This window comes from Populus alba, chromosome 4 (assembly GCF_005239225.2).
Source record: "Populus alba chromosome 4, ASM523922v2, whole genome shotgun sequence".
Taxonomy (NCBI): Eukaryota; Viridiplantae; Streptophyta; class Magnoliopsida; order Malpighiales; family Salicaceae; genus Populus; species Populus alba.
The window spans coordinates 13,287,131-13,314,451 of record NC_133287.1 but is presented as its reverse complement, the minus strand read 5'-3'; the positions used below and the strand labels follow the sequence as shown (position 1 = coordinate 13,314,451).

The 27,321-nt window shown below is 33.8% G+C and overlaps 1 pseudogene; it reads right to left on the bottom strand.

The window, feature by feature from the left end:
* Positions 1-6,682: 6,682 nt before the first annotated feature.
* Positions 6,683-9,651, bottom strand: LOC118030171 (uncharacterized; annotated as a pseudogene).
* Positions 9,652-27,321: the final 17,670 nt, after the last annotated feature.

Sequence of the window (27,321 nt, the reverse complement as noted above, 5' to 3'; positions counted from 1 at the left end):
GGTGTCTTTGCGTGTGGGTTGCGTGACCACGTGATCACGAGGTTCGCATCAATTGAATTTGAGGTCATTCCAATATTGTCTGGTCTGGGTTTTAATTCTGGTAAATAAAAATTGCAAAACATGTCAGATTTGTATCAAGTTAAAAAACATGATCCATACTATTTGTTTTCGTACAAATTTTGCAGATTCAAAGCATGTTTGGAAACAACGAATTAATGACACAAAACACTGACATCAGTTTCCAATTGTGAGCCATAGGCCAGCAACTTGAGCTCGTCTAAGATGTACAAGGATATGAAAGATGAGGTGAATTCAATAAAGCAACAGAATAGTGGGGTTGATCGCCAAGGAAATACGGTCTAAAGGTTTGTACAGAATGTTAGATATGATTTTGGAGTTAGTTGACGAAAACAGAGATGCGGGTGAATCAAGACATTGCCAATGTTGTTGATCTATAATACTATGTGGAACTAAATGACATGATTCACATGACTATGAAAGTGGAAAGACAACTTAAAAGGACATGACAAGTTCGACTAACATTTAATTTGGGTTCTTCATCATCTTGGATGCCGAATCTAAGGAGAGAGGGTACTGTTCAACCGAGGTCCTTTGTTCCTTCCAATTCCAAACCACCAAAGGCTTTAATTAAGGTTCCTACTTGTTCCAAAGGTAAATCTGAAACTCAACCTAAATGTATTTGTGATGTTAAATGATTCAGGTGTCAAGGACGTGGATATTATGCTTCCGAGTGTCTAAACAAGAGAATCATGACGATTAGAGGTACTGCTAATATCGAATATGAAAAGGACAGATTTGATTATGAAGGCATGCTACCATTGGAGTCCTTGGTTATATTTTCATAAGTATTTAAACCATTATAAAGCCTAAGGATGGGATTTTTTTATGAAAAAGAATTCAGAACATTTTTTTTTTTATCTTATGTGAGAGTGATTCTTTCATTCCTCAGTTCTTGAACGAATTGAATCTGACTTAAGATTAAATGGCTTCGTGGCATCATTCAACTTTTTTCCAATAGTGTTGGTGTCTTAGAGCAGGTTTTCATTGTGTCAACACTCATGTCAAACCTATTTTAGCTTTCAAAGATAGATCTCAATATTATTCGGTCAAGGTTGAACTTGGGATCCTTAGAGCATCAAGAGAAGGCCTTAGTACATTTAACTCATATGGAAGATGGGCTCAATCCTCCCTTATTTTGGCCATGAAGTTTTGATAACAAGGTTGCCATTTTTTGTATTGGTTTTGGCCAGCCTTCTTATGTGATGTTTCTATATGTTTTGTGGAGTCCTAACTAGTATTAGATTTCCTATTATGCGAGGGGAACATTGGTTATTTCTTTTAAATATTAGGATTTATTATTTTTTTATTTTATTTTCTTGTCAAGTGAGGAGAAAATACAACAAAGAAAACAAAAGAATACAAGTTGACTTAAGAAACATATAGTCAACATAGTCTCATTGTCACAAGGGAGATAATTCACCAACTTAATTGTGTTTTCTAATATTGGAAGGATACAAAGGTGGTATACAGGAGCATTAAAAGTAACATCTTTTCCCTTCTAAAAAAAGAATAAATACAAGGTTGAGATCAAAGTCCTATGCTAACTTGAAAACTAAAGGAGCAATAACTTCTCTTTTAGTTCCTCTGATTATTGGACAACATTGTAGGCTGTCAATAAATCTTGTATTAGACCTATAATATTTTTCTTTTCTTCTTCTCTTCTCACAACAGATAAAAAACTCAGGACTTGTGATGATACGGTTCAGCCTTTTGATACGAACCAAGCAAGTCAAATTCAGATTTTGGCATAAAAGTTTCTACCGTTTAGTTTTACGCTATTGAGCATAACTTCAAATCCAAACGTTGGATCAAGCTCTAACTTTACCTGACGATTCCAAAGGTGTTTTTCTATGTTGGTACTTTTTAGGAGAATCCAAATTTGACTTTTTTAGCAAGTCAAATTCAGATTTTGGCATAAAAGTTTCTACCGTTTAGTTTTACGCTATTGAGCATAACTTCAAATCCAAACGTTGGATCAAGCTCTAACTTTACCAAACGATTCCAGAGGTGTTTGTCTATGTTGGGATACTTTTTTAGGAGAATCCACGTTTGGAAAGGACTTGCAATATAGGTCCGAACATGCTATATGACTTGTAGACCTTCTATTTGGCAAAGATCCTTTTCCTACAAGGATGTGGGAGCTTGTTTTGGGAATTTCCTAGTTCCACAAGGATTTTTAATGAGCTGCAATATAATCTCCAAATGTGTCAAGGATTCATTAATGTTTCAAAATCCTTTTTTTATAAGGATTCCTTATTCATCCTAGCTACACAAGGAAAGAAAGGCTGGTAGTATTTAATGACAAGTTAGTTATTTTATTATTTTATTTCATGTTCAGGCTTAATTAATACTTTGTTTTTAGTTAGGATCCAAGGCTTATTTGGATTAAGTTATAGGCTTTTTAGCTTAGGGTTTTGCGTAAGTTTTGAGTGGACTTCATATAAGTTCACATAAAGGGTCTATTAGGGTTAATTTTTCAAGAACTACATAAAATCATGTAAGCCAAAAATTCAGCAGCTTTGATGATCATTACTTCTAGATTTTTTAGTTTTAACGTGTGAGAGTGATTCTTGCATTCTTCAATTCTTGAAAGAACCGAATCTGACTTATCGAAGATTAACTAGCTTCATGGCGTCATTCTACTCATTCCAATAGTGTTGGTGCCTTGGGGCAGGTTTTCATTTTGTCACACTCCTATTAGACCTATTTCAGCTTTCCAGGATCAGATCTCAATCTTGATTGTGGGTTGCGTGACCACGTGATCACAAGGTTCGCATCATATAAGCTTTGTTTTAATTTTGTTAACTACAACCCAAGGTTTGTTTGAGCTTAATTAATATCATGTTTCCAGCTAGGATCCAAGGTTTGTTTGGATCAGGATTTAAGCTTACTAGTAAAGGTTTTGGTTAGTTTTTCTTTATGTGGGTCAATTTAGCCTATAAGGGTGGATCTTTTAAGATTACTTTTTTAGAACTATTTAAACACATGTAAGCCTAATTTTTGACAGCCATTAATGAACTTATGAATTTTTTCAGTTTTAACGTGTTGGAGATTCTTATATTCTTTGGTTCTTGAATGAATTGAATCTGACTTATCGAAGATTAACTAATTTTGTGGAGTCATTCTCTTTCATACCAATAATGCTAGTGCCTTGTAAAAAGTTTTCATCACACTCCTATCAGATCTATTTCGGCTTTTCAAACTTAGATCTCAATCTTGATTGTGGGTTGCATGACTGCGTGATCAAGAGATTCGCATCATGGTAGTCTCTTGGCATGGAAAAAGTTTCGTCAACTTTTCTCGTAAACTGGGTTTCGCAGCTACAGTGTATTGTATCTGGCAAGAACGAAATGCAAGGATCTTTGCAGATGTGTCTAAATCTTCGAATTTGGTTTTTGATCAAATCGAATGTATCATTCGCGATAAACTTGTTTTGATGAGGAATGTTCAACAAACAGATGAAAACATAAGGATCCAAAGACTTTGGAGGGTCAATAACATGGACTCTTAATTTGAGTTTAGCTGGTTGTTTTTTGTACCCCTAGCATATCTAGTTGGTCCAAGTTTTTGTTTTGTTATGTGGTTAGCCTGTAGCCATTTGTTGGTTTTCGTTTCTGTCCTCATTGTAAATCTTGGGTATGCCCATTATATTCTTTGTATCATTTTCTTTTAATACATAAGTCAGCTTACCAAAAAAAAAAGATTCGCATCATGGTTCCTAAAATTCCCAAGTGTTCATCCCTAATGAACAAACAGTCAACCAGTTCAACTTAAAATCTAGATTTTACAGTTTTAAACCTAATGAAACTTGAATCAACTAAATACATGTCAATCCTATAATGCATGTAATATGAAGTATGCGAATTCATTTTAATTTGTGCTATCAAATAAAATATAAAAATTTATTTAATTTGCAATAAAATGAATTCTTAAGAACTAAGTCTTCACTTGCATTGCATTTTGGACTTGTTGATTGAATTCTTGATTCAATTCTTCATGCTTGTTAATGTGTTCTTTGTATAAAACATGTTTAAACTTATTCTCAACCAAGCATATCATTAATCCAATTTTATTTAATTGTTATTATCAAAATATATAAATATTAAAATGTGATCCAAATGTCAACATTTCTTGCCTCTAGTCAATTTGGTAATAAACTAAAGCACTAAGTGAAAAGATCTTAATACCCTAATAACTAGGTTTAAGTTTTTTGACAAGAAGAGCAAAACCATCATTCTATTATCCTAGTGAACAATGTCTCTAAATTTGCAGCTATAGTGTTTTTCCAAACATGTAAGCTTTCATTAATTTATGACATCAAAAATTAATCAAGGGAAAGTCATCCTCCTTCAGCCAATAAGTAGTAAAACTGTTGTTTAATATGTGTATACGTTAAAAAAGCTCTAATTTGATAATTATTTTTTTTTACCCTACTTAAAATAATTTTATACCAACCAAAATAATTTTAATAAAGGGTGTGATGGATAAGGTTTTTTTTCCTCAAAAAATTTAACTCATTCAATTTTATTTAGTTGTATTTTTTGTAAGTATTAAAAAAAAACCTTATATTAGTTGTATTTGCAACACACCCTTCATTAAAATTATTTTTGATGGGTGTGTAAATAGAAATTATTATCAAATTAAAGCTTTTTTATGGATCCACGTATTGAACAATAGTTTTGCTAATTTAAGTTGTTTTGGTGCTAACTCTAATTGATTGGTCCAGTAGTTAAAAGATGTACGCTTTCGTTTTTTTTCGAGATCAAAACCTTCAGAATAGCATCTAAAGAGAATTAATTTATTAAGTTTTTTTAAATACACCTAGTTGATGTGGATCGTGTATCCTTGAGATCCTTTAAAGAAAAGGACTTAATCTTGACTAATATATAAGCTAGATTGAAAGTATCCTTAATAGCTAAAAAAAATGTTTAAATACTTGTGGAAAAAGGAGAAGTAAAAAAAAAAAAAACTGATACAATGTGGTAGAAAAGCTGTCACGTCTAAAGAAAGGAAAACTCTGGGGCTGTTCATCTACTGTTGCAAAATTTACCTAGCAAGTTTTTTTTTTTTTTTAATAGATTATATTAATATAAACTAATGTTAAAAATGCAAAATAAACTTTTATATTAATAATAGGCATCTGACCCATCCCTTCTTTATGTGCATGTTCTTGGAAGCAATTCAAATGAAAAGATCTGGGAAAGAAAATTTTCTACCTCGTTAATTTTGAATTAAGAGCACAACTTTTATATTAATTGTGCCGCGTCTGGAATTACAGATTAGTTAAAAGGAATAACCCCAGTATAGTTGGTCCTTGTTTCATGAGGTACATACATCAGTTTAAAAGTGTCATGGTTATACTTGGAGCTATCCCAATCGTCATCAATACGAATTGGATGCTGACCTTTTATTTTGCAGTTCAATTTACTAGGAAATTAGTTCGGCCATTGAAAATTTTTAAAAGTTGAACCGTACTTTTGGAAGCCAATTACAGTTTAACTTTTTATGCAAGGCAATAAGTTTAAAAATAAATTTTAAAAAAATAAATTATTTTTTGATATTTGATAATGTAATAAAAAATAAGTTAAAAAATAATTTTTAATATTTGATTATATTATAGAAAATAAACTGAAAAATAACTTATTAATATTTTTTTTTCTCAAGTTTATTAAAATAATAAGAAACAAATCTTGCAAATTAAAAAGTTAAATAAAAATAAAAATAAAAAATATATATATATATATATATATATATATAATTCATAAATTATCTCAAATAAAATTAATAATAATCAAAATAAAAAAGACCAAATCTAAAAAATAAAAGATGAAAAAATTAAAATAATAATAATAATTAACATTTCATAAATTATTTCAAATAAAATAAATAACAATTAAAGAAATAAAAATCAAATTTAATAGATAAAAAATTTCAATAAAAAAATAATAAGAAAAAAACAATAACAATTATAAAAATAAAAACTAAAATTAATATAAAAATTAAATTTTAAGAGATGAAATTAAAAAATAAATATTTAAAACAAAATATATATAATAATAAAAATTTAAGGATCAAATTTAATATAATCAGCAAATAATATAACATTTTAAAATTTTTCACAACTTGCAGAAAGTATTTTTTGCTTAAATTTTTCAGAAACACATTTTATTTTTCAGAAACATACTTTTTCTCAAAAATTAACCAACTTTTCTAATAACAAAAAAAACATAAAAAAATTTTAAAAAAATTTTAAAAGTAGTTTCATAAAAACCACTAACCCTAATCACCAAGCACAGACGAAGCCTAACCAGAATGCAATGGCCCAGCTTCTATGAAATCACCTTCCCCCAGGAAAACAAGCTATTTGTGAGGCTATAAAATAGAACAAATTCAAGGGCTATACTGTTTCAATCTCTCCAGTTATATTCAAGTACAATATAACTTAAGTCTAATGTTGCCCCCCCGCCTCATGTAATGTAATCCCGATAGTGTCCCTTATGGTCAAGCCAAACTGGGAGAAATTCAGAAAGGAAATGGGATCCCATCCAGCCATCCCCGTTCCAAATGTAACGCTAGAAAAATATTAAATCCACACCATATCAGACCACATAATTTTCATTATCATCCCTTAAGTTCGGGATTTTATTCAGAAGTACAACAGAATGCAGAGACTCAATAGAAGCCATCTGTACTGGGAGAAATTCCAGAAAGGAAAGGATTAAATCACCATATCAGACCACATAATTTTCATTATCATAAAGCTAGATTAAAGAACACACACCACAACCCTTTTAAGTTCGGGATTTTATTCAGAAGTACAACAGATTGCAGAGATATGACAAAACCCTTTATTTAGTAGCAGCTAATGGTGCCATAAATCCCATTAACAGTTCATTGATCACTCATCATCATAGTTCTTTCGGTGGTGGTGGTGGTGGTGCTTCTTCTTCTCCGCATCATCATCAGAATTGTCATCTCCCTGCCAATTTCAACTATATGATTAAGATAATGACAGATACCAGAAAAGAAAGGCAAATTTATATGCACGACTTTGTTGATAGCAGTTTCTATTTCACAGAGAGATGGGCACTCAAACATTGTATTCTTCTCCAGGTAAACTAGAAATGGAAATTTGATTATTTTGTTTTTCCCCTAAGACCCCAAGAAGACAAGCATTATAGTAATTTCATAATGAAACTTAAAAAGTTAAGATCCTCAATGCAATAAACAATGTATTAATCATGTAAGATTACCGGAGTTGTGACTGTTCAGTGCTCCTAATTTTAAACAGGTGATGCTGGAAATATCTATATGTTGGGCATTTCGATAATCAATTCCAAACTAGAAGGTCCAGGACTTGAAGCAAACAATAAGTGAAATTGTTTGTAGAATGACTAGACATCATGTTGCAATGCATTACATATTCTCATCACCAGTAAAAACATTACAGAGATTAACACAAAATATGAGGAGTAGGTAGCAGCCTCACAGGGCAATAATTTATTCTATTTTTTTCTGCTTATATAGGATTACTGGAAAAAATAAAAAGGGAACTCAAAATAACATGTATTCACCCACGGAAATTGTGGCTAGAATATTATGAGCTTGGCACCACAGGACGGAGCAAAATATTTTGAGCTTGGCACCACGGGACTGAGCAAAAGCAGTGACAAAACAAACAAAAAAAAAAATACCATAAATCTTCTTGATGCAGTCATAGGATGCGCACGACCAAGCACCTTCTTAACTTATCCTGATGTATTGCTAACCAAGTAAGAACTTCTAACGTATATAATTAAAGCTGGAACATAAAGTCTGAGCAGCAACAAACAAAAACAGAAAAGCAACACCACAAATCTCTCTTGGAGTATTTGTAGGATGTGCATACACTAAGCATTTACCAAGTTTTTCCTGATGAAATTCTTATACTAAGAAACCACTTAAATTTGTTATACTAATTGAATTGGTAATCAAATGTTTTTAAAGCCAAGCCGCCGGTTTGAAGTTTAAATTTATTCTCAACTTAAAACTAAACTTTATCAGAAACAATCCACTAAACTAATGCAAAAATGTCCTACTTATGAGTATAATCATATCCTGCCTGTGGAACGAAGTCAAGTGCAATACTCTTCCACATCATTGTTCCTCCTAATTTTCGTCAATCCTTGTTTTAGATCACTAAGACATAAAGAGAGCTAAGCCAAAAATCCAACACAAGGCAGCAACTCAAGACATCACAAATAAGAAATGCAACACAAAAATCCTACATTACCAAGAAACAGAAAATGATCATACGTTGCATTAAAAACCATAAGCATAAAAAGTAAAAAGTCCGACAATTTGAGAGACCCTACATATTCTCTTTGCGCCATAGCCCTCTTCACCCACCATTCACGATACTTACTATGGGACGATTCCTACGTTGTTCCTCATCACTACGACGACTCCCATAGAAGGCCTTCTCATAACTCTCCTCCTTCCTCCTGTCTCGCATAACTAGACCTCTTAGGTGAAATCATCTCCATAACTTGGCTTCATATATTGGCTCCTTCCCCCATGCCCTTCTCCCTCTTCCCATAACTCTCCTTCCTCCCATTACCGAGAACCATACTCTTGACCCACTTCCTTCATTTCGGATCCTGGCCTCCTCCCATACCCGGATCCGTATTCCACAGTCCCCCCTCCATATTCGGCTGGGCTTCTCATACCCAGATCCATATTCAGTTTTCGGACGATTTCCTACCATAACCCGACCCATATCAGTTGGCTTATCATACTCCAGACCCATATTCAGGAGTCCGGTCTTCCTGCCATACCCAGATCCATTATTCATCACTCTGTGGCTTCTCATTACCCAGACCCGTACTCCGATCTCTTTTCATGCGCCCATAGCCAGTCCCAAGACTCGCTCGGCCTTCTCATACCTACCAGACTCATATTCGCCCTCGGGTTCTCCTTCACATACCCCAGATCCCATAATTCCTCACTCTGTGCCTCTCATTCCCAGACCGTACTCCGATTCTTGTCTGCGCCATAACCAGGGACCCGTACTCGCTTGGCCTCACATGCCCACCAGACTCATATTCATTTTCGGGTCTCCTTCCATACCCAGATCCATATTCTTCACTTGAGGCTTGCCATTACCACCAGACCATATTCAGATATTCGGGTCTCCTTCCATATCTCCTCACTGGCCGGCTTCACATAAGCCATCAGACTCATACTCCAATCCAGGGGCCTATTCATTCCAGGCTGGGAAACCGTTATGCCGGTTGAGGTTCCACCATAAGTGGATCCAGGTCGGGGGCTTGGACGAGCTAGCTGCTGTATTCAGTTTCAAGAGCTTCATCAGCGTAAGCAGATGGCTCAGAGTAAAGAGGAGTAATTGGGGGCCCGATCGTAGTCAATTTCACCGGACGGTTTGAGCTGATTGGATAGCAGGTCTCATCTGCGACGTGGGAATGGCGACCGTACGTTAAGGCAATGTCGTATCCACCACCGTATGGGTGGGATCGTACTCATCGTAATCTTATCTACCTGGTCATCATCACCTCGAGAAAAGAAACGCATCGTTTTTTTTTTTTTTTTTTTAATCTCCTGGTTTTGTCTGAATGAAGATCAGGGAGGGGGAGGGGGGGGGTTATATTGTATTTTTTGTGTAAGGAACGATGTCGCTTTATTGATGGAGATGCTTGCCACGAACATTGAAAAATATGTGGTGGGTCATTAATAATGGAATCGAAAGGTATGCGGGCGTGTGATGTGTTTAATGGATGTGTGGTCTAATCAGAGTCCTAGCCACAAAAAAATTTATTGGGAGACGCGGTCGATACCCTGGGCCGACATATCCCGAGTCTATGTCTATAGCCTTGCCCGAATCTCTTTTGATTCGGGTGCTTGGTTTTATTATTATTTTCTTTCTCCTTTTATATTAATATTTTTTTATCCAAAAGCTACAGTGAGCTTTGTTACACAAAATGTTATAATCATTATTTATTTAAAATATATTAAAATAATATTTTTTTATAATGATATATAACACAAAATAACAAAAAATTAACAAAAATAAAAAAAAGATGATATAGTTAAATTAATATATTAATTTAAATTAAAAATAAAATTTTCTTGAAAAACACTTAATGTATATATAATAATATTACCGTGTCCATTTTTATTTTACCTCTCTTAATCCGCAATTATTTACTACTACTTGATTAATATATAAAAAACAAACTAAATACAAGATTATATATTCATAAAATGTGCACATATTTTTACTATTTTATTATGATAATGGATTTTAGTTTTTATTTTTTCTAAAAAATCAAAGAAAAATTTAAGTGGGAGATATTTTTTATTTTTTTGTCTGGCTCACATTAGCCATTTAATGTACATGTTTTTTTTATAATTTTTTAAACAGATAAATGATTTAATTACTCTTTTCTAAAAAATTTAAAGTTATTGACCAATGTAGTATTTGAGTTAATCATTTTTTAAAAAAAATACAATAAAAAATATCTTTTCCATTGCAATTAAGCAAAACATGAACCTTGGACCTACAAAACTCTTGGTATTTTCAAATAGGTTTACCGGTTAATTCAAAAACATTGAGGATAATTTGATATTTTTATCCTGAATTATTATTTTTGCTTTAATCAATAAAAATTGCTAGCATGTGCTTACCACCGTTAGTGTGTAGGCATTCACGACCATTTGAGAAGCGTGTGTTTTGCATCTCTTAGTGGCACGGAACCAGCCTTTCCACCTTGTTATTGGATGCTCCAATACATGTCCTCTTCCTCCAAGTATGGACACATGTTGTTGGTTTGTGCGGGGTGTTCCCTGTCGGCGCGTGGTCTATGAGCGCGAACCTCGTAATCTACGAAGGATGGTCATGCAACACCTACAATCAAGATTCGAGATTGAGATTCCCAGAAATCCAAAATATGGTTCCTTCTGATGGAGTGTCGATACAATAGACCACACCTGCCCCGAAGCACACCAATACTATTGGAAATGAGTAGAATGATTGTGCATCGAGAGCCAGTTTGATGCGAAGCCCTCGTTGATCTCCATCCGTGGTCACGCACCACAATCAAAGATTTGAGATACCTGTCTCTATGCCCGGAAAGCACGGAAACTCTAGGCACTCCTATGAATATGAGTGCGACCCACATTCCAATGGCATCTACCTGCGCCCATAAGGCATCATACACTATTGAGGCAATGCGTAGAGCCTTTCAGACACACTGACGACCACGAAGCCAGTTAATCTGTCGACTAAGTCAGATTTAGTTCGCGTTCAGGCGAGAACTTGCCACAGAATATGTGAAGCAAGAATCACTCTCAACGTTAAAATTGAAATTTCAGATTAATCAATAGAGCATACAAAGCTGTCCGAAATTTTGGCCTACATGAGTCTTAAACAGTTCTGAAAAGTTAACCTTAACGGACCATTACTCTATGTGGACTCTTACTTATAGGTCAGCATCAAAAACTGAAGCCCACCAAACCCTAGGAAATAAAAGGTGCCCATAACTTAATCCAAACAAGCCTGGATGGAGGTGATCCTAACTTCACACAACCAACAAGTATGTTATCAAATTGAAAGCCAATCAGTAGCCTTGGGCTGTAAGCTAACAAAATAGGAACAAATAAAGCCATTATCGTCATGGCCGCATCTACAATAAGGTCTGTATTGGACGCCTCTTGCACAGGAATAAGAGTACTAAAGATCTCCTCTTGGAATCAGGTCCAAATGGAATCCTTCCAATCTGACCTTGGTGGAAACCTCTCAAAACCAATGCAATTCAACTGCGTCTTTCAATGTCTTTGTTCTTGGACGAGGTCATATCGGTCCATTTTGAAAACATGTTAATGGATCCTTGCTGTGGTTGTCTAGCTTGGTCCCATCATAGTTAATTTTCCGGATAAACGTCAGATTCCAGCTCGTCAGAACTGATAGAATGCAAACAAGTGCACTCTCACACACAAATTAAAGATGTGAAAATTCATAAGTAAATAATCATCAATGCTGTCGAAATTTTGTTACATCGTTTAAATAGTTCTAAAAGTAACGCCTAATACGATTTTACCCATGTGAGGCTGAAACTGACCCCATACAAAACAGACGCGGATAAAACCCGTAAATTAAAGAAGCCTATAACCTGATCCAAACAAGTCTTTGGACCCTAGCTCAAAAACAAAGTTTTGAATGTTTTTTTTTTTAAGCTCCCAACGACTGAAAGAAAATAATTAAAATAACTAAATTTAACAACAGACCAACAGCTTAGTGAATGTCTTATTCTAAGTGCTAGGAGGTATTGATTGAGGTACTTTAAAGAATGTGATTTTTATCAAGGTGTTTATATGCATACTTTTGCACTTGAAGTATCAAAACTCCTTAAACCAAAGATGTTTAAACATACCAACAGTGTCTGATATTATAAGATCCTTAATATATGGTAAAATTTTCATCTTAAAATGCAAGCCTATCAGATAAAGTCAAAGGTCTTGATTGATGATTCAATTACCGATATTGTAAAGAAAAGAGAGCCGGTGAAACTGTAGAGAAAGTGAGGCTGGGTTCAGTCAAACTGGAAACGTGTCTCAATATTTGGGACGTAATCTCGTAGCGTAGACTCTCGTATTAGGATTTACTTTATATGGATAGGAAAAGATAAGGGACATTGAGCTAACAAACTTGATATAGAGTCCATGATTTAAAAGATGGGGCCGGATTCTCAAGTCCAAATAAGCAACAACGGAGAGTCTGGAATTTGGGCAGAATGTTAGCAGCCCATATCTGCGAGTTCTGAAGTCCTAATGCACCTCAGAAATTTTTCCCAGGAAAGACCGGCAGACAATTTCCCGTAGAACTTTCACTGAGTAAAAGGAGTTCCAATTCTGACGTTAGCCCATGATGTTTGTTCAATCAGAAGAGTAAGGATCGAGTTACCAAGTAAAAGGATTGCCACCCACCTCAACAAAATTATTGTCTATCAAATCAATAAGTTCCAGATTTTGCCTATAAAAAGGAGGCTTTAGCACGATGCATAATATCTTGGTGTTCAGATAAGATCAGATCATTGCCTCTTTCTGTTGTATTTTTGGTAATGTGTTAAGTTGATTTTATGTCTTAAGTTAATCTCTTGATTTATACAGCTTTTCATTTCTTTCTTTTACTTATGATAATCATTTGCCTATTCATTGTTTATTTATAGTTTTGTATTCTCTATTCATTATGTTTAGCAAATCTATTATGGTCAAGTGAAAAGGTTAGACTAATGGTGGTAAGAATACGTATAGTCTATAAACTCAACATGGACTTTAATGCTTGATAGTAACATGTCGTTTATATTGTTATTATCTTGCTCACATCTTAATACCTTGCTTGTTTAAAATGATTAATCTAGATTTGTGTTTGAACAACCCTTGGTGTCAAATCTTGGCACTTTCATAGCCGTAACCGTATGGTATAAAACTATACTTGTGCTATGAAAGGAACTTGATTTGTTGTTTAACATAAAGCTATCATCAGAATACCTGAATATTTACAAGTATTGCATTACTCCGAATAGAGATAATTAATGTGTAATGCATATAACAATTTTATAATCTGATTGACCTCTTTGTGTGTGGTTTTCCAATATGAGTAATGAAGAGTTCTACTATAAGCTTGTTTGAAGTGTCATAGTAGTAAATAATCCTCTCAGAATCTTAGACGTTCTGTTTTGTATCATTGTTTAATCCTCGAGCATAATGCTTTACAGTCTCAAAAGTCCTCTTTATTGATTACTGAATACATGACATTATGATTATTACTGTTGTTGTTCTTGTATATTATTGGTTTATTCGTTCGCTTGTTATTCTCGTAATTTAGCTATAAAGTTAACGCTCCCTAGTAGTTTGACTTCGTCTGTGGATAATTGCTATTACTTCGACACTCCTCCACTTAAGAATGTTGCCTTTCCCAGTGGAACTAAGATAGTTTATGAATCCATCTCAAACACTTCTAGTGAAACTGAGATTGATGGAATCTTGATGATATTGGCAGGTGTTATGTTTTCAAGAAGAATCAAAGGCATTAATGGAGACCATATAAATGTGAATGAAGAATGCACCACCGATCAATGGAGTCAGCATGACTTCAAGTGTTCAAGCCACAAAACCTGGATTTTAAAAGGCGTCACGCATTAAATCTCAAGTAATCATATACTATTAGAGATATTATATATTCTCTTTGGTCAACAAAGATATTGCTTATAATTCTTGACTCATTTCATTATCCTACGACAACTAAGTCAAGATTGGAGCGGTCCTTTATTGTGAAACATTGGTTTCCAATGGAGCCTGTACATATCGAGAATCTAAAGAATTGCCAATGTTTCAAGATAAAATGCGCATCGTTTGAAAGTTTTTGAATTTTCGGTTGAAAATTGAATTCTATTAAATTGAGCGATCTGTAATATAAAGATTGATTCTGTTCTCACATTGTTTGTGTTTTGGTTTTTGGTGTAACTTTTGTTTTCTGCTAGTCTTTTCTCTTCAATCGGTCAAGATAGCGGATAAGGTACTCGTGAACTTAAGTCGGTTCTTTAGTTTCCCATAATAATTGAATATTTTGTATATAATTTTTACAATTTTGCTCCATTTCTCCTTCTTTTGGAAAATCCCCTTTTTCCCCCCAATTCCATTTGAAAATTGGACACCATCTTGAAAGAATTGAAAGGTATTTTCCTACTTTGCCTCCAAATACGTTAACAAAAATTTACGTGCTAATCGTGCAAATTGAGGTTGTTAATATCATGGAATTCTGGAAGCTATCGCTTGCTAATTGAAGCAAGGTCGATTACAGGTGAGTCCAATTCTTTCATTTCACGACAGCTTGGAATAGGTAAACACACTTTTGCGAAAGAAACATCGTGTAATAACGACTGAAAGTCTGTTCACAGATGTGGCCCAAATGGAACTTGTAAGCGACAAGTTATTCTTTTACGGAATGGTATCTGTAAACCCGTAAAAATAAAAAACAATTCATTAAGCGATGCCTACTAAAGGGTCTTTAGATAATCCTTTTGTTGACCCTTGAGACGCATCCTAATGGAGGATGTGCATCGTGCAATTCATGATTTATGCCACATTTCTATAAAGAATAACATGCTTGATTTAGTCTTGGGAATCCTGACTAAAAGACCCTTTGTGAACTTACAAATTGTTTTTTTATTTTAAACGTTTTGCACTTATACAAGGACTAATAATATAGCTGTTGGGGGTGTGATTAGTACTTCAGAAAGCTGCATTTTATCAAGGTTTTAATCATCATTTGTACTTCAAAGATAATAACTCCTTACACTAAAGCATGTTTATAATACAAGTCTGATACTAATATAGATACCTTAATATATGGTAAATGTCATCTTAAATCAGGCCTATCATCATAAATCAAAAGGGATTGCATTGATGAATCAACTACTGAAATTGTGAAGTAACGAGAGGTGAGCTTAGAAAAGTGTTGGTTAGTCCAAACTGGAACACTGTCGTAATGATCATATTCGGTTTATAGATGTCCAAATTACCTCTAATTTTTGGACAACTTCATGTGATCCAAAGATTAAAAGGCCGTTTCAGTCAAAATTATAGCACACCAGAAGAAGTCTAATCTTCCTATTAGGCCTAGACAATTGTTCTTCTTGAGCTCATATCTTAATTTCTAATAAGTCCAAATAACCTCAATTTGTTTTCCTAGAGGCTGAGATAATTTCTTGACTTTCATGGTGTACAAAGGGTTCTAATTCCTGATGTAGCAATGATGTTTTGTTCAAACCAAGAAGATAAGGATTGGTACCAAGTCAAGATGTAGCACCCACTTAACAATTATTCTCAAATCAATAATTCCAAATTTTGGCCTAATAAAAGGAGGCATTTGCCATGCATTTAGATAATCTTGGTGTTCATAATCAGATCATGCTCTTGCTCCTTCTGTTGTATTTGTAATGTTTAAGTTTTATTCTATGTTATATTTAAATCTCTTGTTTATTTTTCATTTCATTTCCTATTACTATATAATTAATGTTCTTATCTATTTTGTTTTTATGTTTCTTTCTTCATTAGTGTTTAGAGCTAAATATAATTAATTCAAGGGTAAATGTTACACTAATCGGTAAGAATAAGTTAGTATTAAACTCACATGGACTTTAATGCTTGATATAACAGTGTTTTTATGATTTTTTACTCTTGCTCATCTTACTTGCTTGTTAAGATGATTATCTAGATTCTGTGTTGAAACAACCCTTGTGTCAATGCTGGCATTTCCAATAGCTATATCCGTATGGTGTAACCTACTACTGTGCTTGAAAGGATATCTTGATTTGTTGTTAACATAAGCTATTACCATGAATACTGATAATATTTACAAGTATGGCATTACTTGAGATAAGATAATTAATCGTAACCATGTTATTAATTTATTACTGATTAGAACCTCCTTTGTGTGGTGGTTTTAGTTGATAATAAGAGTTTATACTCAAAACTTGTTAAAGTACCATTGTGAATTCTCTAAACCTTGAATTGTTTTTAATTATTGTTTAATCAATCACATTAATTTTTTACATCTCAAAGTCTTTAGTTATTACTATTACTACATTATTAAATAATTACTACTATCTACGTTCTACTACTATTACTACTACTAACTACTTTATTGTTGTTGTTATTACCCCTGACTAATATTGTTATTGTTTGTGTTATTGTTGTTTATTGTTATTTTATAATTTAATATAGTTAACCTCCCTGTGGTCGACCCCGGTCTTCCGCGTTATTTATTACTTCAACACTTTTAACTGGGAGAGACATTAATCTTTTGGTCGTGTTAGCTATCTTTAGCAAAGCAGATGAGACTATTCCCTGGATGTCAACCATAGCCTCAACTCATCTTTATGACGCAAAATGCTTGCAATGGCATATGAAATTGTAGCAAAACGATAAAAGCTAGACCAATATGTTTTTTTTTTTTTTATGCGAAACTTCGTGGATCACGTGGTCACGCAACCAAATCAAGATTGAGATCTGATCTGGAAAGCCGAATAGGTCTCATATAGTGCGACACAATGGAAACCTGCCCCAAGGCACAACACAATTGGAATGAAAGTAGACGATGAGCCAAAGAAGCAGTAATCTTCGCTAAGTCCAGATCAGTTCGTTCAGACACTGAAATGATGCAAGAATCATCTCACACGTTAAAACTGAAAATTTCAGAATAATAATCTCAAAGCTGCAGAAATTTTGCCTCCATGGTTTAAATAGTTCTTGAAAAGTTAAACCTAAGACCCTTTATGGGACTTATATGAGGTCCACTCAAAAACTGACCCAAAACCCTAAGAATGAAAAGCCCCATAACTTAATCCAAACAGCCCTTGGCTCTAGCTTAATGACAAATCTGTTTTTTGTTGAAATTAAGCCCAAAAAAGGCCTTGGGTTGTACTAACAAAAAAAATTAAAGCCCTTATCTCATGGCCCAAATAATGTTGTATGGACCGCCTCTTCCCATGGAATAGATGTAGCTAAGGATCTCCTCTGATACTCCAATGGACTTACCCAATTTCTGACTTGGTGAAACCTTCAAAACCCATGCATACATGTGTCTTTCAATGCTTTGTCTGGACTGCAGTCATTGGTCTATTTTGGACTATGAATGGGTACCTCCCGCCTGCTGGTGTTTCTGGGCTAGTCCGCATCACTTTTCCTCTAGTGAACTTCTCATCAGATTACAATGGATAATGACACAAGCAAAAGATTGGATGTCTCTCCAGTGCAGGAATGCCAAAGTAATAAATACCGGCAAGACAGGGTCGACCACAGAGAGGTTAATTGTATAAATTAAACTAACAATAGAACAACAACAAAAACAATAATAAACAATAATTAGTAGTAGTAAGTAGTAGTAGTTAGTATAATAATAAAATAATAATAATAATAATAACATAAATAATTAAAAGAAGAAGAGGAAAAAATTAATGAGAACTTTGAGATAGAAGATAATGTAAGATTAAAACAATGATAAAAACAATGTCAAGGTAGAGGATCACCAATGGTATTTCAAAAGTAATCGTAAATAACTCTTCATTACTTAATTTGAAAACCCACACATAAAGGAGGTTCCAATCGAATGATTTATCATAATAGCTCATTCAATTATTAAGATGATCATATTAATTATCTTATTTACATAACACCAAACTTTAAATATTATCAGGAATTCATGATGTAACTGATGTTAACAACAATAAAGTTCTTTTCATAGCCTAGGTGTAGGTATACCATACGGTTGGCTATGAGAGTGCAAACATTTATTGGTACCAGGTGTTATACAACACAAATCTAGATAACCATTTAACAAGCAAAGATATTTAAGAATTAGTACAAGATAAAAAGATAAGACATGTTAATATTTAAACGATAAGGTCCATGTTGAGTTTTATACGATACTATTCTTAGCAACCACTTTAGTGTAAACCTTTCACCTTGACTAATTAACTAGCTAAACATACTGAAAGAAGAGAAACATAAAATAACAAAACAAGAAACATAATAAGATACAAGTTTAACTAGGAAAGGAAAGAAATGAAACACATAAACAAGATTATTAATGAAAAGGAAACACTTAAGAATAGCAAAAAAATATAAAGAGAGAAAATAAATAGCATGAATTGATCTGAACAACCAAGCCAACCAAATAGCATGTAAATGCTCCGTTTTACTAGGCTAAGCTTCACGTAATTATTGTTTGTGACTAATCTGTTGAGTCGGGTGGCCAAACTTTTGACTTTGTGAAAATTCTTGATATTCTTGAACTGATAATAAAAAAATGCTACATCCGAACTGGTCCTACTGAAAACATGAAAGTTTTAGCAAATGACTCCGCTTTCAGCAAACAAATAGAGGTCATTTTGACTTCTATGACTCTAGAATGGGCAAACACTGAATATGTTTGGGCCTGTAGGCAAGATTCAGACTTACTCATGTGCTATCAATTTTGACTTGAAAAAGGCCTTCTTAGATCTGATGAAAACATGAAAGTTGTAGGCCTTGTCTTACATAAATCTGTGTAAATATATTTGAGGTCATATTGGACATCTAGAACTCAAGATATGATCAAAATTACCAAACATGTTACAGTTTGGACTGACCAACATCTCTTTTCTAAGTTCACCCTCTCTTTATTTCACAAAATTCAGTAGTTGAATTCATCAATCAATCCTTTGATTTATATTGATAGGCCTGCATTAAGGATGAATATTTACCCATATATTAGGGCATTTATAGTACTATCAGATAACAATTATTATAAATGTTATTTTGTGATACTCAAAAGCATGCTTAACACACAATAAACTGACTGCAATTTACCAATGTCTTGGAGTATGAGGTTGATGCAGTTGAGTAGCACAAAAATATCAAAAATATTAAAGAAATCGTCATCAATAACTTGCCCACACAACTAATTTGTAGTTATTATCAGTCACCATATGTGCAATGTTCTTCTACCCAACATACAACACAACCTCTTTAAACAACTGATACAACAATCAGTAGTCTTGAGAACATCTGATACATCCACAGTTTCAAAAAAATTATGATTCTTTAGGACAATATACTAAAGAAGTTAATCAAAGTCCTTCGCTTCTGATATGTCCCATCCATCAGCCATTATGTCGCAACCCAGTCTTCTTCCAAATCTCTCGATAACTGCTCAACATATAAATGCTTCACTTCATCAATCGTTTTGCCAAGTAATAACCACGAATAACTGCTGCAAGTTTGGTCCTTTATAACCAGACCATGGCTATCTATAACATCTATGGCATGCTCAATATACACAGAGTTAACAGCATTAAATGGCACACATGCATCTAATCATCATCCACTTTTGCTAAAACAAGATTACACCGTTCAAACAACCTCTTCCCTCCTTTGGCCACAATTTTGAAGAGACTTTGCAGCACCAAGAGTTGTTCTCGGAAATGAAAAATATGTCCCTAATGTTGTAGATTTCTTCTGCTTCATAACTTGTAAGTCGATTGTTTTACAATGCTGAGTTGATTAGTACTTAAAGACGTGCATTTTTATCCCAGTTTTATATCATCATTTTGCACTTGAAGTATCAATAACTCCTTAACTAAAACATGTTTTTATAATAACAAATCGATACTATAAAATGCCTTAATATATGGTAAATATCATCTTAAATGCAGGCCTATCACACACTAAATCAAATGATTGATTGATAAATTCAACTACTGATTATAAAGATAAAGAGAGGGTAAGCTTAGAAAAGAGAGATATTGGTGCAATCCAAACTGGAACACTATTCGGTAATTAGGTTCATATTCTCGAGTTCTAGATGTCTAAATGATCTCAAAGTTTTACACAGAATTGGTAAGACATAGGCTACAAACTTTCATGTGGAGGCCAGAATTTGAAAAGCATGTTTCAAGTCCAATTATAGCAACAACAGAAAAGTCCGAATCTGTCCCTGCAGGCCTAGACACTGTTTAGTGTTCAGCCCATATCTTGAGTTCTAGAGAGTCCAAATGACCTCAAATTTTTTTACCTGGAAAGCTAAGAGAATTTCCTAGAACTTTCATGAGTACAGGTGGTTTAGTTCTGATGTTAGCAATGACTTTTATTCAGACCAAGAAGATAAGGATTTTCACCAAGTCAAGATGTGGCCACCCACTCAACAGTTATTCATCAAATCAATAGTTCCAAATTTAGCCTATAAAAGGAGGCATTTGCCATGCATTTAGGCATCATGGTGTTCAGACTAAGATCATGCTCTTGCTCTTTTTTCTTTGTATTTTGTTATGTTTAAGTTTTATTTGATGTTATATTAATCTCTTGTTTTATGCTTTTCATTTCCTTTCCTATATTTTGAGAAAGAGTGTTCTTATCTTGTTATTTATGTTTCTTTCTTTCATTATATTTAGCTAAATCTATTATGTCAAGGTGAAAAGTTCCACTAATGGTGTAAAGAGTAAATATAGTATAAACTCAACATGGACTTTATGGACTTAATGCTTGATAGTAACATGTTTTTATATTTATTATTTTGCTCATCTTAATACCTTGCTTGTTAAATGATTAATCTAGATTTGTGTTGAACAACCCTTGGTACAAACAAATGCTTGGCACTTCATAGCCCAACCGTATGGATCACCTACACCTATGCTAGGAAAGGAAACTTGATTTGTTTTTAATATAAATTATCATCATGAATTACCTGATAATATTACAAGTATTGGCATTACTAAAAATAAGATAATTAATTAATCATGTTAACAATTATAATCTAATTGGAACCTCATTTGTATGTAGTTTCCAGTTGAGTAATAAGAGTTTTATACTATATTGTTTGAAGTACTATATAGTGAATCCTCTAACCTTGACATTTATTATTTTTGTTTTAATCTTTACATCGATCTTACATCTCAAAGCTCTTTTATTATTACTATTACTATTATTAATATCCTTACTACTACTTACTACTACTACTATTATTATTGTTATTACTAGTATAGTATTAGTATTAGTATTAGTATTAGTATTACTACTACATTTATTATTACTACTACTACTAACTACTAATTATTATTGTTGTGTTATTGTTGTTATTTATAATTTATATAGTTAACCTCCATGTGGTTCGACCCCAGTCTTGCTGGGTTATTTATTACTTTTGACACTCCTGCACATTGGGAGAAGACATCAAAACTTTTTTGGTAGTGTCAAGTTTTTGGCGCCGTTGCCGGGGAGTTAAATTCTTGTATAAATTATAATATTAATTTATTTTCTCTTTTCACTTTTCATTTTATCTAACTTTTGTTTCCTTTGTTTTGAGTGTTTGTTTCTTTTCTTTCTCTTTCTTTTCTTCCCTTTTATTCTCTTCTTGCACGTGCATGAGAGTTTGTCACGTACATTAAGTGGTCGACTTTGTAGGGTATCCTCATCATTTTCAGAAAATAGGTGGTCGAAGAAGATAATCAATCGCTTCATAATGAGAATAATGAAATAACCGTATGAGAACACTTAGAGACCACATGAATCCCACAATAACAAATGCACCCCATGCATAGTTTTCTCTCTTGATGCAATCCCATTTTAATTTTAAAGCCAACATTATTCAACTTTTACCTTCTTTTCATGGCTTAGACCTAGAAAATTCATACTTGCATTTAAGGGAATTTAGGAAGTTTGTAACCTACACTTGTGCTATGAAAAAAGAACTTGATTTGTTGTTAATATAAATTATCACCATGAATACCTGGGTAATATTACAAGTATTGACATTACTCGAATAAGATAATTTAATGTAATCATGTTAACAATTTGTAATCTAATTCCTTTGTGTGTGGTTTTTTAGTTGAGTGAATAAGAGTTTATAATATACTTGATTGAAAGTACCATTAATGATCCTCTAACATTGATATTTTGTTTTATTATTGTTTAATCCTCACATTAATCTTACATCTCAAAGTCCTCTTTATTATTACTATTACTATTATTAATATCATTACTACTACTACTACTACTACTACTTAGTAGAGTATTAGTATTAGTATTAGTATTTGTATTGATATTGTTATTGTTGTTGTTGTTGTTGTGTTGTTATTTATAATTTATGTAGTTAAACCTCCAATGTGGTTCGATCCCAATCTTGCTGGGTTATTTATTACTTTGACACTCCTACACTTGGGAGAAGACATCAAACTTTTGGTAGTGTCAAGTTTTTTGGCGCCGTTGTCGGGGATGGTAAATTCTTGTATAAATTATAATATTTAATTTATTTTATCTTTCACTTTTCATTTTATCTAACTTTTGTTTCCTTGTTGTTTTGTTTCTTTTTTCTTCTCTTTTTCTTTTCTTTCTTTTATTCTCTTCTTACACGTGCATGAGAGTTTGGTCACGTACATTAAGTGTGGTCGACTTTGTAGGGTATCCTCATCATGTTCAGAAAATATGGTCGAAGAAGATAACCAATCGCTTCATAATGAGAATAACCGTGTGAGAAACACTTAGAGATCACATGAATCCTAACAAGAACAAGTGCACCCTTATGTATAGTTTTCCCTCCTGATGCATCTCATTTTAATTTTAAGTCAGGTATGATTCAACTTTTACCTTCTTTTCATGGCTTAGACCTAGAAAATCCATACTTGTATTTTAAGGCAATTTGAGGAGGTCTGTAAACCTATAATAACTTAAATTGTAGCATGAACACCATTAGATTAAAAGCTTTTTTTCTTTCATTAAAAAGATAAAGCTAAAATATGGCTATAAAATTTGAGACCAGGGATCTATTGTGCTTGGATGAAATGGAACAACAATTTTTAAAGAAGTTTTTTTTCCGTTTCACAGAACAAACTCTTTCAGAAGACAAATCATCACTTTCACTCAAAAGCAGGAGAACATTTTACCAATGTTGGATAGGTATCGAGACTTACTTAATACTTACCCTCATCATGGTTTTGCAAAACATGGACATTGTTTTATATTTTTATGAAGGGTTAACACCTAGAGAAAGGCAAATTTGTTTAAATTAATGTGGCAATAAAACTTTTTGAAGATAAAGACCCTAATTGAAGCAATGAAAAGGTATACCTAGACTTGCTAGTTTGAAAATGCTCAAAATTAGGACACTACAGGAATACTTATGACGGGCACCAAGTAAAACTCAGCCTCATACATCTAGTGGAGGTATGCACAACTTTAGGAAGATCATGACCTCCAAGCCAAGTTTACGTCTTTAGCTAGAAAAGTCGAAAGCACTTGAATTGAAAATGTCCAACTTTGCCTTCTTTTAGGGAATGCCTCATGAACAAACTCATGCTTTAAAAAGCCAGTTTTCAAAAAGGCCCAACCATAACCCATACTTACAAATGTATAACCCTAGTTAGAGAAATCACCTAAATTTCAGTTGGAAGAGTGATAACAATAACACACAAACTTCACAGCCACTATGATGCGGACCAGCCCAGAAACACCAGCAAGGACCATTACATGCACTCGGTCTTAAAAGACCAAATGACATTGGAGTATCCGGATCCACCAAGACATTGAAAGATGAGCATCTTGCATTGAAGTGTGTTGCGTAAGGTAAGTAAATTGTATGTTTTGAAGGTTTCCACCAAAGTCAGAATTGGAAAGGTCCATTGGAGTATCAAGAGGAGATTCCTAGTACATCTTATGCGATGTACAAGAGGGGTCCAATACAACTTTATATGGGCTATGAGATGAGGACAACTAAAAAAGGAAACAAAAGAATCTACTACAACTTGGAAACAATATGTGGCTACCTTTTCATGGCATTCCTAAGACTATAGTGTCAGATTGTGATGTTAAGTTCCTTAGTTACTTTTGGAAGACCTTATGGGAAAGTTGGGAACTAAACTCTTATTTCGACAACATGCCATCCTAAAAAAGATGGACAAACTAAGGTAGTGAATAGAACATTATCCCAACTTTTACGTGTTGTAATTCAAAAAGAATTTTGAAAAGTTGGGAAAAATGTTTGCCTTTTGTTGAGTTTGCTTATAATAGAACTGTGCATTCGACCACTACTTTTTCTCCTTTTAAAATTGTTTATGGTTTTAATCCACTAACTCCTATGGATGTAATTCCTTTACGTTTTGAAGAAAGGGTAAGTTTAGATTGGTGAAAAGAAGGCAAAGATGGTGAGAGAACTCCATGAGGGAGTTCGACTACAAATAGAGAGAAAGAAATAGACTTTGAACGTTTTTAAAGCAAATAAGGGAACCGTAAATTAATTGTTTTCCAACCGGTGATTGGGTCTGGGTGCATATGCGTAAGGAACGATTTCCTAACCAAAGGAAATCAAAATTACAGGCCTCGTGGTGATGGTCCAAAAACAAGGTCATATCATTCTGTTATTTTCATTTTTTTTTCTTTTGTGTTCCCTTAAGTTTTTCAGTGTTTGCGTCCATCTTCTTATTCTTCGAGTCTACGTCATCTAAGCAAAAAAAAAAAAAGGGTTTATATTTCATTGGTACTATCTCTAATCATAATCAGTTTATTAAAAAGATAAAAAACAGAAAGAAATAGAAGAAAAGAGTGATTATGTTGAAATTTGAAGGATCATTCAATTTTTGCTGCAGAAACACAAATCTTGGTGAACCATAAGCAAACCACCTTGGAATCAAATTTAAACTTTCATATTCAGTCTATTGGGGGTGGGATCGCATCATACATGAAAAGTTGGGCTTATTCTGATATTATTTGCTTGAGGTTTTAATTCGAGTTTCAATTCTGCCGTAAAAACACTACTCTTAGTGGAACCTAGGTAAAACACCTTTGGAATCTATTGAAACTTCATCTTCCGAGTACTGGGTATGATATCACATCACATATTAATTTTGGGATTATTTTTGATATCGGTTTCTGGAGGTTTTAATTAGAGGTTCAAATCTGCCGCAAACTGATCATCCAAGGGGTTTGGGTACCTAGACATGAGAGAACGACCTATTAAATTGAGTATTAGTGTTTTCATAGTATTATATTACTAAATATTGAATATTTGAGGTCATTTCGAGATCATTTGGTTTGGGTTTCAATTCTGTTACGTAAAAATTGCGTAATAGGAGTCAAGTAATTGTTTTTCGCTAATATTCACTTTTGTTTTATTTCATGTCTACGTTTTGTCCACAATTCGCACGAATTTGCATTGCTACTCGCAAAATCCATAATCGTAGTTTTTTTTTTTGCTTTGTTTTTCAATATATATTTTTTTTATTCTTGAGTCTGAAAATTATAATTAGAGTGCGCTGCGAAAGCTACTGACTTTGATTTGTTGATTTTCCTAAAGAACCAAAAGAAAGCAAGTTGTGAGGTAAAAGGCGTAGAGAGCTTAATAGAGTGAAAAGCCTTGATTTTTTTTTTGTGTGATACACGAGAGGTGTGAGGATATATTTTGTGCTACTGACCAAATTTTACAGATTCAAAGAATGTCTGAAAACAACGAATTAGCAACACAAAATCCTGACGTAGCTTTCCAATTGCGATCCATAGGCCAGCAACTTGAGCCGTTGTCTAAGACATACAAGGATCTGAAAGATGAGGTGAATTCGATAAAGCAACAGAATAGTAGGGCTGATTGCAGGGGAAATACGGTCCCTATGGCTGCACGGAATGTTAGATCTGATTTTGAAGAGTTTGTTGATGAAAATGTAGATAGGGGTGAAGATGACTATGATTTTGCATCAGCTGGCCAAGGAATCAGGTCTGGACCGAACAGGGCTAGGAGGAATGTGAATTTCCTTGGCATGAGCACTTATGAAGATATGGATGGGGACTTGGACACCATTAAACTGAAAATTCCTACCTTTCAAGGTAAAAACGATCTCGAGGCTTATTTGGAGTGGGAGAAAAAGGTAGATTGGATTTTTTGATTGTCATAAGCTATTCTGAATAAAAAAGGTGAAATTGGTGATAATTGAGTTTACGGAGTATGCGTTGATTTGGTGGGATCAGATTGTGATCAGTAATAGGAGGAGGAATGGAGAGCGACCATTCAGACCTTGGGGGAGATGAAAAGTCTTAATAAGGAGATGATTTGTGCAAACCACTATTACAGAGACTTATATCTGAAGCTCCAAGGTCTGAATCAAGGTTATAAGACAATAGATGAATATCACAAAGAGATGGAGATAACAATGATTCGGGCTAATTGTTGTTGAGGATAGAGAAGCCCCATGGCTAGATTTCTTAATGGGTTGAATCGGACATTGCTAAATAAGCTACAACACTATGTGGAGCTAGAGGACATGGTTCACATCGACGAAGGTAAAGAGACAACTTAGGAAGGGGCATGCTCGCCAGCGTTTAATTCGGTTCGTCATCATCTTGGAAGCCGAATCTAAGAGAGAGTACTATCCGGCCAAGATCCTTTGGTCCGTCTAGAATCGAACCACCAAAGGCTAAAGTTGATGTCCCTACTGATGCCAAAGATAAATATGAAACTCAACCTAAACTTACTCGTGATGTTAAATGTTTCAGGTGTCAGGACATGACATTATGCTTCAGAAGTGTCCAAACAAGAGAATCATGATGATAGAGATAATGGTGATGTGGAATCTGAAAGTGACAGTTATGATTGTGAAGGCATGCCACCATTGGAGGATAGTGATGGGGATGAGTTAGCATTACCGATTGAGGAGTCCTTGGTTA